Source organism: Arvicanthis niloticus, chromosome 9 (assembly GCF_011762505.2).
Source record: "Arvicanthis niloticus isolate mArvNil1 chromosome 9, mArvNil1.pat.X, whole genome shotgun sequence".
NCBI lineage: Eukaryota > Metazoa > Chordata > Mammalia > Rodentia > Muridae > Arvicanthis > Arvicanthis niloticus.
In genome coordinates, this window is record NC_047666.1 from 15618839 (window position 1) to 15631845 (window position 13007).

The following is a 13007-nucleotide window of genomic DNA, read 5'->3' on the forward strand; positions in this document are numbered from 1 at the left end:
AAAATTGAATGGTATTCATACATTGGCATAGTAATTGGATGATAGGGTTACTTCCAGCTGAGTGTTCACTGCAGATTAAATTTTATTTCCACATTTAGTTATTTCTTGATTTAATGGTTAGGCAATGTTGGCTTGTTAATTTGAGGGTATTGCAAAAAAGAACTTACAGTTGAATTAAAAAACAAACTAGAATATGCTTTCCCCAAAGAAAAACTTATTTTTGTTAATTGATGATCACATGAGACCCTATCTTTATCAAGCAAAGTGGGAAGCTGGCTTTAGTGTTGACTGATTTCACTGCAGCACCCACAGTGATGTCCAAGCCCCAGTCTGGCCTCTGCTTCTTTAGGCCATCCTAATGCTCAGAGAGTGTGCAGGAAATATGGAGTTGAGAGCCACAGAGACTCCCTGTGTTGGGTTTCCAGGTAACAGAAAGAAGGGGCTGATGGAGAGTTTGTTTTGCTGTATTCAGATTTGCAGATGCTAACACATTTCTGTGTGAAGCACATCATCATTTGTCAAGTATTGTGAATATATGTATTTTAAGTACCAAGATTCAGCTGCTCAGAAATGCCTAAGCAGTCTTATTGATGCATAGCCTGAGTTGTGATGGTTGAGAGATTGGCTCTGACCACTGGGAGAAGCCTGAATAAAACTAGTTTCTAAGCACTCTTAGAGATATAAGGGAGAGAGAGAGAGAGGGAGTGAGGGAGGAAGAGAGAGAGAGAGAGAGAGAGAGAGAGAGAGAGAGAGAGAGAGGTGAATAGGTGGATATATATATATATATATATACACACACACACACACACAAAGAGGACTTTAGTGTCTTAAGCAAAATTACCATAAAATTTAGTTGATTACTGAAGCAGTAGTGATGTGTAATTGACATTTTACAAATGATATTCCTTTAATGATATTGTAAGTATTTTGAAGTTATTGTGAGGACTTCAAAGGAGGATAAAAAAATTGACTTGGTAGGAAATCCTTGGCAGGGAGTTACAAAAAGAAGAACAAACTCCCTATGGAAATGAAGGCAGAAAATGAGAGATGTGCTTGTCATTATAGTCAGAGAACAGAATGGTGTTTTTGAGGGTCTGGTCAACCACTGTTTTTCTATAGACTTCTGAAGATGAAGTGCCAATATGGAGAATCTGTCCACTTCCTACTTCAATGCCATTTGGTCTTACAAAGTGAAGTAAGGATCTTAACTCTTAACAAAGTCATGGTGAGGATCTCACAACCTAAAGGTATAAAATTTTAAAAATGGTGCTATGGAACTATCACTCTTGAAAGATATATCATGCTTAAAGCATCGGCGTCTCTGCTAGGCTTTGATGTACATGCACAAAGATCAGTTTGTTTTCACCCAGGTGCTATGATTTCACTGTGAGTTCAGTAGATTCTTGATTTCACTCAGGCAGTTCATAACTAAACCAAAAGTAAATGGCAAGAAAAGAAAACATAGTGTGTTGCTCATGATAAAAGTTAATATTGATCTTTCAGCAGAATTTTTCTCCCACGAAGTTCTCATTACACACACGAAATAGCATCTTCAGCATTAGGGATAAGTAAATGTTAGCAGGGGAAGAATATTGGGATATGACTATTTTCAGATCAAGCAAGTTAACATTGTATCATAGGTACAGGTGAGGCCTTTGGGAATGATATGTACATACCTTTATTTCTCCCATCCTATCTTTTTTTTTCTTTTTTCTTTTCTTTTCTTTTAGAAGGTTATCATCTTTAGACAGAGAATGAACAGGTCTGGGAATAATGCATGTCCTGAGATCTTGATTCTTTGGGACCAAGCTACTATAACCATAAAAGGGATATAAAGAAGGTGAAATCTTCAGATTTGACATTGAACTTGATGGTGAGAGAGTGGAGATTCTGGGAAGAGGAACAGAAGGAACCTGAATGTGAGGACAGCCTGGTTGACTGGATTGGAAGGGAAGAGGATGTTACTTCAGTCTCCTTATCCCATCAGTGTAAGAGCTGGTTGCTCCTCAACTTTGAATAGCCCAGGGGCTGCTCCTGGTTGATCCTCTGAAGGAATTTTTGACAAACTCATGTGTAGGGCACTGAGCTGAGAGACAACCAGGTGTCTGGTTGAATGAGCTTCAAACCCCGGAGACCCTTTGAGGGATGGTAGGCCGTTTGGCTCTGTTCTTGGCCCCCTGGCGCTCTCAGCTTCCACCCTTTACCGCTTCACAGCCCCTCCCTCAGAGAGGTTGAGAGGTCTACAACCATCGGGTCACATAGGAATGGTGCCCCAGGCTCTCCTCACATGCATATGAGGCATCCCCAAAACCTCAGACTAAGCCAATGAGGTTACCTGCTGCTAAAACCTTCACCCACCCCAAACTGTATATATTGAGCTTAATTGAGAAGTAAAGCGCACACAAGAACCATCCAGGTGTCCTGGGCTCCCGGCTACCTAGCCTACCTAGCCGGCACTTCCCGGCTTAAGAGCTGTAACGCTTCAGAAACGCTTCAGAGCCTGCTAGGCTCTTCTGCTACCTAGCCGCATTCCCCGGCTAAACAAAGAGCTGTACCGCTTGACAACCCACCGGCTCTCCCTGGAGCCTGCCTGGAACGCCCGGCTGCCTTTCTGTCAGCTAGTCTGGCTCCTTATCGGCCTGGCCAGAGCCTGGACCAGTTCAGCACGGAGTAGCAGGGGCAACACCTGGAGAAGATTAGCCAGCAACGACGGATGCCAGAAGCAGTGGCAGGGGCAGGCAATCCCCCCCCTCCCCACTCACACCTTGCCACCAGCCGGGAGACTGCCGTGGGACATCTGCAGGACCAGGTTCCAACACTCATGTAAGTATTAATCATGATGGCATGCAGGAGGGCACAGAAGGGCACAAGAGGGCACAGGAGGGCACAGGAGGGCACAGGTGGAGCTTGCAAACTGGAGCTTGCAAGGGGGCACAGGAGCTCGAAGGAGGGAGCAGGAGGGCAGAACCTTGATGATATTTGAGAGGAAACCTACAATGAGTCCCCTGATGCCAGATATGACCTAGATTCTCTGAAGCAGGAGCCAGGTACAGTCAACTCTTGGTGGTTCCACTCTCACAGCCTCCACTGCTGCCAGTGACATTTGAAGCTATGTCTCTGCCACATCAAAGGGTAGGGTAAGGGTGTCAGGCACCATTCCTGAAATCCCACCAGCCACAAAGCTGAGCCCCACAGATGTCTGTTCTTTTGGTCTTAGCCCATCTTGCCAACTCTTCACCAACTCAAAGTTGAACCGTACACATCTGAGAAGGGTACAAGAGCTGTGGGACCCCAGCCTAGTTTTATTGAGCGCCAGTAGACCAGTGTCACTGCAGCTTGAACACATGTAGTTGGTTCATCTTAAGACTTATGCTGCACCTGCAGCTTGGTCTGCACAAGCTCCAAGGAGCTGGCAACTGTCACACAGTGCTCATGCGGGTGAGGTCACCAGCCACCATGGATGTGTAGAGGTCAGAGGTCAAGGAATGATCACATAGAAAGGCCTTGAGTTGGTCATAAGCAGTGAAGTGAATGGAGGTAGCTGGCATAGTCATCACTAGGGTGGCAGGGAGGCTACTCCACAGGGCCCTAGTGCCCTCATGCCTCACAATCTTCACAAATGCTTCCAAGGTGCCAGTGAATAGTGTAGGATCCAGAAACCAAGTGGCACAGCAAGTTTCATTTGGGCACAGGTACAGGGCTCCAGGACACCTTTGTAGTATAGGAGACACTTCCCTCGGGATTGTGGAGTGGAGTGTGATTTGGTGTAGGATAGACTCCAGAATCTGGAAGGAGGTGTCAATTTTCTGGCTACTAACGGTCTCTGAGACTGAAGGCGGACTTTCACCACAACCCCAGCTCCTGAAGCCACTTTTGCTGAAGTAGTCTAATGCCCCAGGATCCTGATCATCCATCTTGGAGTTTGAATCCTGGATCAGGGCCTGTGCTTGTACCATGTCATGCTAGGGGCCTGACAGGCTCAGTCAGTGTAGGGACCACCTGCTCCCATCTTGCACAGTGGCCACACATGCATTTCTTTGTGTTTCCATTGTGAGACTTAACTTAGTCTTAGCTAAGGTACAGAAACTCATGGCATCCAAATATTTTTTCAGGTCGTCCTTTCAAAATGCAATTATCTCTACATATCCTTGGTAAGCATTTTACTCGTTGACTTGGTACAAATCATGTAAGAAGTTTGTAGCATTAACAGTAAAATCGATTATTTAATTCCTGATTTAAAACACCAGTAAAAGGCAAAGAAGTTTCAAGAATATGAGAACCTGGTGTAACAGTACAATAAATTAACGCTAACTGTTGTTTGTTCTTCATCATATAAAAAGTATAAACAGGATAAAACATGACAATAATTCTTTTCGAAAACTTCTTTTTTTCATTTTGTGATTGTGTGTGTGTACCTGCACAGTGGTAGACATGTGGAGGCCAGAGGGAAACTGGAAGAAGTTTGCTCTCACTTTCTACCATATAGACCATAGGAATTGAATCAGTTCTTCAGTATTGTAGCAAGAAACTTTACTTCCTAAACCATATTGCTGGTAATTAAATATTAAGCAGCTATACCACAATATAAAACATATTTGGATTACCTATATATTGGGAATTTTTGATCAAAATAGGCTGAAGATAAGTAACATGGAGATATATACATTATCTTTTCCTCTTCTGAATTTTATGTCTAGATTATATGAAAGTAAAAACATCATAAAATAAAGAGAACAATCAGTCACTTAATAATGTACTAGGTGTTAATGGGAAAATAAACTTGGACACAAAGTCTTGGATAAAAGCAAGAAATAAATAGCAAATAAATGATTAATTCATATTGTGTATGGTGTGAATAAAAGGAAAGGGAAGGAGAAGAAGAGCAAGAGAGGAGGGCAGAGGATGCTCATTAAGTAACACTAAAATTTTAAACTATTTCCCAGATTCATTGTAAATACATTATGTTCCACACTATATTTATCCTGGAATATCTTGCATGATATATTTCATAGAAAAGTAATATGTTTATGTTTTTTTTTCTTTATGCACTTGTGAGTTTGAAATTTTAATGCTTTAAACACTCAATAAGTATCATGATAAAAACTACTAATCTCAGAGGAGCTTTCTCCTTGTCTCTTGGAACAAACATAAGCACACTTCTTTTTGGACAGCTACACACTATGTTCTATTTTATTTATGTTGCAATTTTCACATTAGTCTTACTATACTAATTGGCTAGTTGGGATGCTGCCTATTTCTAATAATGCTTTCAAGTGAGAAAGAAGAGATATTCTTAAAAAGAAAAAATTGAGAAAAAGACAGATTTGTATTGACATTTTATAGAAACTTTTTTTTCTTTATCATTTTCCTGCCAAACAGAATTTCAGTATTACTGTTATATTTGAAGCTAAGTCTAAAACTCAAATGTACAGAAGCTTTTATGTTTAGGATGTTGTTCTTGCCGCAGAAGATAGCACAGAAATGAGGGAACAAGAACCAAACAGCCTCATATTTTACTTTTCAAAAAGACCTATTAGCTTCCCATGGTCCTGACAGATCAAGGCATGCAACCATCTAGATTTAATGTTACATAAAACATCTTTATACAGGAGACTTTGTGTCAAAAATATTAAAGAGTGAACAGAGTTTGGAAGTGTAAGGGTACCTCTCATCAAATATTACTAAATACCTTTAAAATTCCAGTACTATCTTAGATTCTGGAATAAAATGTTCAGAAAAAGATTAATTTCTCATAACATCTGCTGTTTTGAGGCCAAAAGTGCCAGTGCTGTGGAAAACAATCTTAACACTGTCATAATTTCTGATAGATGGGGATGGGTGGAGTAAAGATAATTTCTCTTTCCCTATCAAGAGGCACAACTTCTCAGATGAAAAGTCAAATTAAATCTACCTCATTGTACTCATTCCATTTTTTCATATCCAAATCTGATTCTTATCCAGATAATTGTGGGAGACCAAGCTCAGAATCTTACATTTCCTCTCTACTGCCAGGCATTGGTAACTCCTCTAACCTCATGGTATAATCAGCTTCTCTTTCACAGTGGATCTTTTCAGTTACCCACTACTCAAAGCATTCCCCTTTCTCCTCAGCAGCCCCGAATACCTACAAGCATATTTCATCTGGCACCTCTAGTTGCAGTACCTAGGAGGGAGTCAGAAATACAATTTAGTAAGCAATACCCATCCACTAAACATTTTAAAGATCTATAGAGTGGAATGAAAAGGAAAGAAGAAAACAATACCCTTTAAAAAGACTACTAGATATCAACACTGAGAGTTACAATCATCCCTGGCTTAGATAACTAGCCCCATTGTAGCACATAACCATAAATACTCCATTAGAAGCCATTGACCATATCACACTACACCCTGAGATATTCAATGTAGCTGAGGAACAAGACAAAGATTTCAAAACAGTTGTTATAATTTTGTTTAAAGCCATTAAGAGGATATAAACAAACCTTTTAATAGAATCTGTTAGAACACAAAAAAAATGTATTGCAATGGGGAAGACAATCTAAGGCATAAAAATAGAATTACAATCACTAAAGAGAGCTCAAACTGACAGAAAACTAAAAATAAAAGCCTTAAAAACTCAAAAATAAAAACAAAACAAACAAACAAAAACTGACAACAATAAAAAAAAAAAAACCTCATCAACAGACTAGAAGAGATGGAGTAATTAGGGAATCTCAATCATTGAAGACAGGGTATAACTAATGGATACCTTACTCAAAGAAAATCATATATATACACACATATATTTCAAAATTCTAAGAGCCCACATTTAATAGACGGGACTACTATACCTGGAAAAACATTAAACCACAATAACAGAAAAAAAAGCATATATATCTAAAAATATACCTCTACATGGGGCAGTAGAAAAAAAAAATCAACCTGAAGAGATAGGTTACCTATACCCAAGAAAGACCAGAAATGAATAATTCCAGATTAACACAATGAAAGAAGGGAGAATAACAACACCAAAACTAAATAACAGGGAAAAAAAACACCACCCATTGATAACTCTCAATTCAATAGTCTCAACTACCCCTATCTTTCACAAAAATTTTAAACTAACGGAATGGATATGAGAACATAGTGCATTCAAGAAGCATACCTGACTGAAGAATCAATATCACTCTAAGATAAGGAGAGAAAATAGATATTCCAAGAAGTTTGACCTAAGAAGCAAGCTTGTGTAGCCATTTTAATATCTGATAAAATAAAATTTAAACAAAGGTAATCAGAAGAGACTGGGAAGAACACCATATACTCATGAAATAAAACATCTACCAAGAGGATATTGAAATTTTTAACCTCTATTCACCAAACTCTAGGAACCCAGGCCCATACAAGAAACACTACTAGAACTTAAATCACATATTGACCCTTATAGAGTGACAGTGGATGGTTTCAATATTCCACTTTAACCTAAAGTCATGTCATCCAGACAAAATCTAAACAGATACCCTTTAGTTAAATGATGTCATAAATCAAACAGACCTAACAGATATTTACAAACTATTTTATCCAAATACAAAAGAATATGCCTTCTCATCAGCTCACGGAATGTACTCAAAAAATAATCAAATGTTCAGGCACAAAGCAAATCTCAACAAACACAACAAAATTGAAAGAACTCTGTTCATCTTATTTAACAACTACATATTAATGCTGGATATCATTCACAATAAAAACATCAGAAAGCCCGTAAACTCAAGGAGACTCTTGATTGAAAACTAAATCAAAAGAGAAATTAAGAGAAAATTAAAATAAAAACACGGCACATACAAACCTTTGGGAAACAGTGAAAGGTAGTTCTGAGGCAAGTTCATAGCAGTAAGTGCCTACCTGAAAAATTAAAACAAAACAAAAAATACTCAGAAAAAATGAAAGCAAAAAAATATTAATAACATAACAGCATACCTGAAAGTTCTAGGTTTTTAACCTTGCTAATGCTATTACACTTTAACACAGTTCATCATATCATGTTGATTACCAACCACAAAATTATTACATTGCTACTTCATAATTGTAGTTTTACTATTATTATGACTCACAATGTAAATATCGGATATTCATGGCATCTATATGCAATGCCTGTGACCCTGTGACAAGTCATTCACCTCTAAAGGGCTCAAGACCAACACAAGTTGAGAACCACTGTTCTATAATTAAAGGAAGAAAGACCACCGAAAAGAAGTACATGGCAAAAATAATCAAATTCATGAATGAAGTACATAAAAAGGAACAGAAAAAAAAAAAAAAGAAAATACAAAGAATCAATGAAATGGAGTGTTGGTTCTTTAAGAAAATTATTAAGACTGATTAAAACCTTGAGCCATACTAATGAAAAGATGGAGACAATTGGTGAAAAATAACTTAGAGACAAACAAGGGATTTCACAATAGATATCAAGGAAATCCTGGGAATCATAAAGACATACTTTAAATGTCTGTGCTCCACAAAATTAGGAAATGTAAAATAAATGCAAATTTTCTTGATAGATGCTATGTACCAAAATCAAGACCAGATAAGCAAACAGGCCTGCAATTCCTATTGAAATAAATGCAATAGTAGTTAAAGGTCCCAAAGAAACAAACACAACAAACAAACAAGTAAATGATGAAAAAGCAAGCAAACAAGTAAAAACAAAAGCAGAATCAGACAGATTAAGTCCAGGATTCAAACAGGCTTCCTAAGGAGAGTAAACAGCAAACCTACTCAAATTATTCCACAAAATAGAAACAGACAGATCATTACCTAATTCTTTTGAAAGATCACAGCTACATAATACCTAAATTGTTAAAGACCTAACAGAGGAAGAAAACTACTAACCAGTTTTGCTTTTGAATATAGAGGTCATAAATGTCAATAAAATATTTGCAAACTGATTACAAGAATACATCAGAAAGGTCTTCAACACTAATCAGGTAGGTTTCATCCAGAGATGAAGGCATGGTTCAACAGATTGAAAGATGAAATCTACATATTGCCTCATTAGATGCAGAAAACACCTTTGAAAAAAACCCACCAATCTCTTCTGATAAAATTCTTGGAGTTACTGGACATGCAAGTGACATACCACAACACAGTTAAGATAACTTTCAACAATCTGACAGCCAGCATCAACTGAAATGACAGGCTCCCGGGATACAGTGGAGGTGACTCTAGCTGACATGTCCAACAGTAGGGAGATGGAACCTGAAGAGACCACATCTAGTAGTTAGGGCCCCTAATGAAAGGATGGAGACGCCAACCCACCTTCAATTTTTTTTTTTTTTACCCAAAATTGATCCTATCTAAAAGAAATGCAAAAACAGAGCAAAGAATGAAGGACAAAAATGGAGCAGGGACTGAAGAAATGGCTGAACAGTGACAGGACAAACGTGGGACATATTCCATGCACAAGCACTAACTCTTGACACTATAACTGACACTATATTTTGCTTACAGACAGAAGCCTATCATGGCTGTCCTCTGAGAGGCTCTATCAGCAGCTGACTGAGACAGGTGCACATACTTATAAATAAATACTAGACTGAAGTTTGGTATTCCTATGGAAGAGTTAGGGGAAGGAGCTGAAGGGTCTGGCAACCCTATAGGAAGACCAACAGTGTCTTTAACCTGGATCCCTGGGAGATCCAAAAGACTAAGCCACTAACCAAAGAGCATACATTGGCTGGTCTGTGGCTTTTGCTGGCACACATAAAGCCAAGAACTGCCTTGTTTGGCTTCAGTGGGAGAGGAGATGGCTTATCCTGTAGAGACTTGATACCCCAGAAAAGGGAGATGCCCAGGAGTGGGGACCAGTACCCTCTCAGAGGTGTAGATGAAGGGAATGAGGTGAAGAACTCTGGGAGAGGGGACCTAGAGGGTAATCAAAAAATAAAGCATGTAATGTTAAAAAAAAAAAAAAGCATCTTCAAAAAAATGGTACTGTTCAAATGGCATGACTACATGTAGAAGAATGCAAACATATTCACACTAATTAATTGTCACAAAATTCAACTGTGCATGTACCAAACATCTCATCATGAGGCTATATATACTAAATTTGATAAAATAGAAGATGGAAAATAGAGTTGCCCTCATTGTCACAGGAAAAGACGTTTTGACCAGAACACCAATAGCATAGGCACCAAAAACATCAATTAAATATTGGAACCTCAAGAAACCGAAAATCTTCTGTAATACAAAGGGCAACACCATTTGGAAAAACCAGTAAGATACAGGGTAAAAATATGTTTATTGACTACGTGTCCATTAGAGGGCTAATATCCAAAATATGTAAAGAATATAAGAAAATAAATATCATGAAAACAAACAATTCAACAGAGATCTGGACAGATGATTCTTTAAAAAAAAGAAAGGAAACATAGTTGTATGGGAAAAAAATAAATATTCAACACTCTTAGCCATCATGGAAATACAAACCAAAATTACTTTGTGATGTCATCTTATACAAGTCAGAATGTTCACGATCAATAAAAACATGGTAAGTCATGCTAACAATAATTTGAGTTATGGGGGACACTCATATATTATTGCCCAAATAACACTATGAAAGCATAGTAACTTACCAATATAGGTTGTACAGCCATTGTGTTAATCAGTATAGATCTATTACTGAGCAGTAATAAATCTAGCTTAAAAGTCATCTATACAAATCTTTATCATGTTCCCAAAGACCCCTTAACCTTCTATAGGGAAACTTGCACACACATGTTTACTGCCAATTCAGCCAGATATTGGAAACAGTTCCAATTAGACATCTTGCACCATCAAACAAGATCTTCAGTACAAGTAATGAGTTAACATGTAGTTGAGTTGTTAACCAAAGGAGTTCTAGGACAACTACCAAATACCTCAGGGTATTGACAAAGCTATTTGTTGCTATCTACAAAATGATGTTAAGGCTATATTGCTAAAGACAGAACCACTAAAACTTATTAAACATGGAGAAGCTGAGCTGGTGTCTATCTAGAGAATTCATCTTCATTTCACTCAAACTAATGTTCGTGGCACTAGATGGTATTCTGTATGCTAATAAAATAAAAGGTCAACACTTAGCCAGTTATAAACACTTTGAACTATAATGGTGACCTGCCCAAAAGATATGTTAGTTTAATAATGCTACAAAAGTTGGATAATAGCCAACTTTTTATACTGAAAGCTCACTCCATGAGATGGAAGCCATGACACTGGTTGACTGATCAAGAATCGGAGACTAGATATGTCATAGCATAGATGACAACCAAATACTACGATTCTATAGAGATAATGTTTTCCCTAATGACTTTCTTCTATCCATTAGGTCAGTATCTTGCTCAGTCATGATGTTAGAAGATTCCTCCCACAAGAGTGAGTAAGATACCTTAGAGTATTCGGTCCTAAATAAATTGTCTGTGTCAAATCCCTCCTCCCAGGACTCAAGGAACATCATGGAAAAGGAGGCAGAAACAATATAAGAGGCAGTCGTGTTGGAAAACACCAAGGAAACAAGACTAAAACTAAACTAGACACAACAGGACTATAGTACATATTAACTCTGCTGCAATGTGAACATAGCCCACAGATGTCTAAGCCAGAGGAAGCCCCAGTGATGAAAGGGAAATAGACCCAAAGGCCCATCCCTAATACAAAAGCTATTTCAAATGATAACTGTTTACTTTTAAATAAAACTTTAAAAAAAACTAATAAAATAGATTCTATTTGTATCACATAAATGAGTTGTAACTTTAATTTTTTCAAATTCTATTTTTAATGATAATTCTTAAACACTTTTACCTTCCTTGTAACCCACCACCTACCAGAGGTAGTAGAAAAGAAAGGATACAGGGGAAGTGGACGCATTTAGAAACAGTTCTTTAAAAAAAATTCCCATTTGTGTTGTCTGGAAATCAGCAGTTCAGTTTACAGGTTAGCAGGTAGCAGCAGCTCGATCCACTTACAAACACCTCGTGGATAGACCATCAGTCCAGTTCAGTAGTGTAAGGTTAGCAACATTAGTGACACAAACCAGCAGAGACAGCAAGACCTCAGCATTGGTGTGATTCAGCAGGAGCAACCAACAGGAATACTAAGAGAAGCTCTCATCTGTGCCTTTCTCAGGGAATCAAAGATCAGCAAAGATGTGAGACCCACAAGCTTTGTACAGATAGGTGTATCAGCAAGCCAAGCTCTGTCTTTGTTATTCTATGGAGTCCTATTTATGCCCTCGAAACATCAGGTGTCCTCCACGTGTCTCAGTAATGTCTTGCCTCAATATGTGCATATAATCAGCAAGAAACTGCAGCACATCACCAGAGATATTTCTGTCTATGGAGTCCTGACAAATGCAGGTCAGCTACGCAATGTAAGACAGAGAAATACATTCCTGTTGTTAGCAAAGAATCCTTCATCATGTGTTCTTTCACATGCTTGCTTTAGCAGAACATCCTCTCTCCTGTGTCTGCTTCAGCAAATCATTCCTTTATGAGACTGCCTTAGCCTTTCACCTGTGTCCACTTTAACTAAACTTTCCTTCATGGTTTTGCCCCAGCAAAACACCATCCAACTGATTTTCCAAAGAACCCTTGAGTTTTTAACTTCAACTTTCAATGAGTAATTCCTGTGTAATTGTATAAATGTCATTATATGCTTTAATAGACAGCAATTAATGTGGCCCTTTTGGACAAAAATCTGTTCCTCACATAATTTTTTAGCTTAATTATACCAACTTTTGAAAATTAGGACATCATTAGATATATGTAAACTTAAAAGAGAGCAGGGGTATGTAGGAATTACTGAAGAAAGAAAGAATGGAAGTGGTGTAATAATATGATTTAAAAAATAAAAGTCATTATAAAATTCTTTAAAATTTAAAGAACCAAAGAAAAAATGTTTAGGAGTTGGAAAGATTGCTCATTTCTTCAGAGCATTCTAAGAGAGACACTAGACTCAATTCCTAATACCCACATGATGGCTCACATGTATCT

General features: G+C 38.0%; 1 pseudogene; it reads right to left on the reverse strand.

The window, feature by feature from the left end:
* Positions 1–1983: 1983 nt before the first annotated feature.
* On the reverse strand, positions 1984–3914 carry LOC117715667 (mitochondrial glutathione transporter SLC25A39 pseudogene; annotated as a pseudogene).
* Between the last annotated feature and the right edge of the window lie 9093 nt (positions 3915–13007).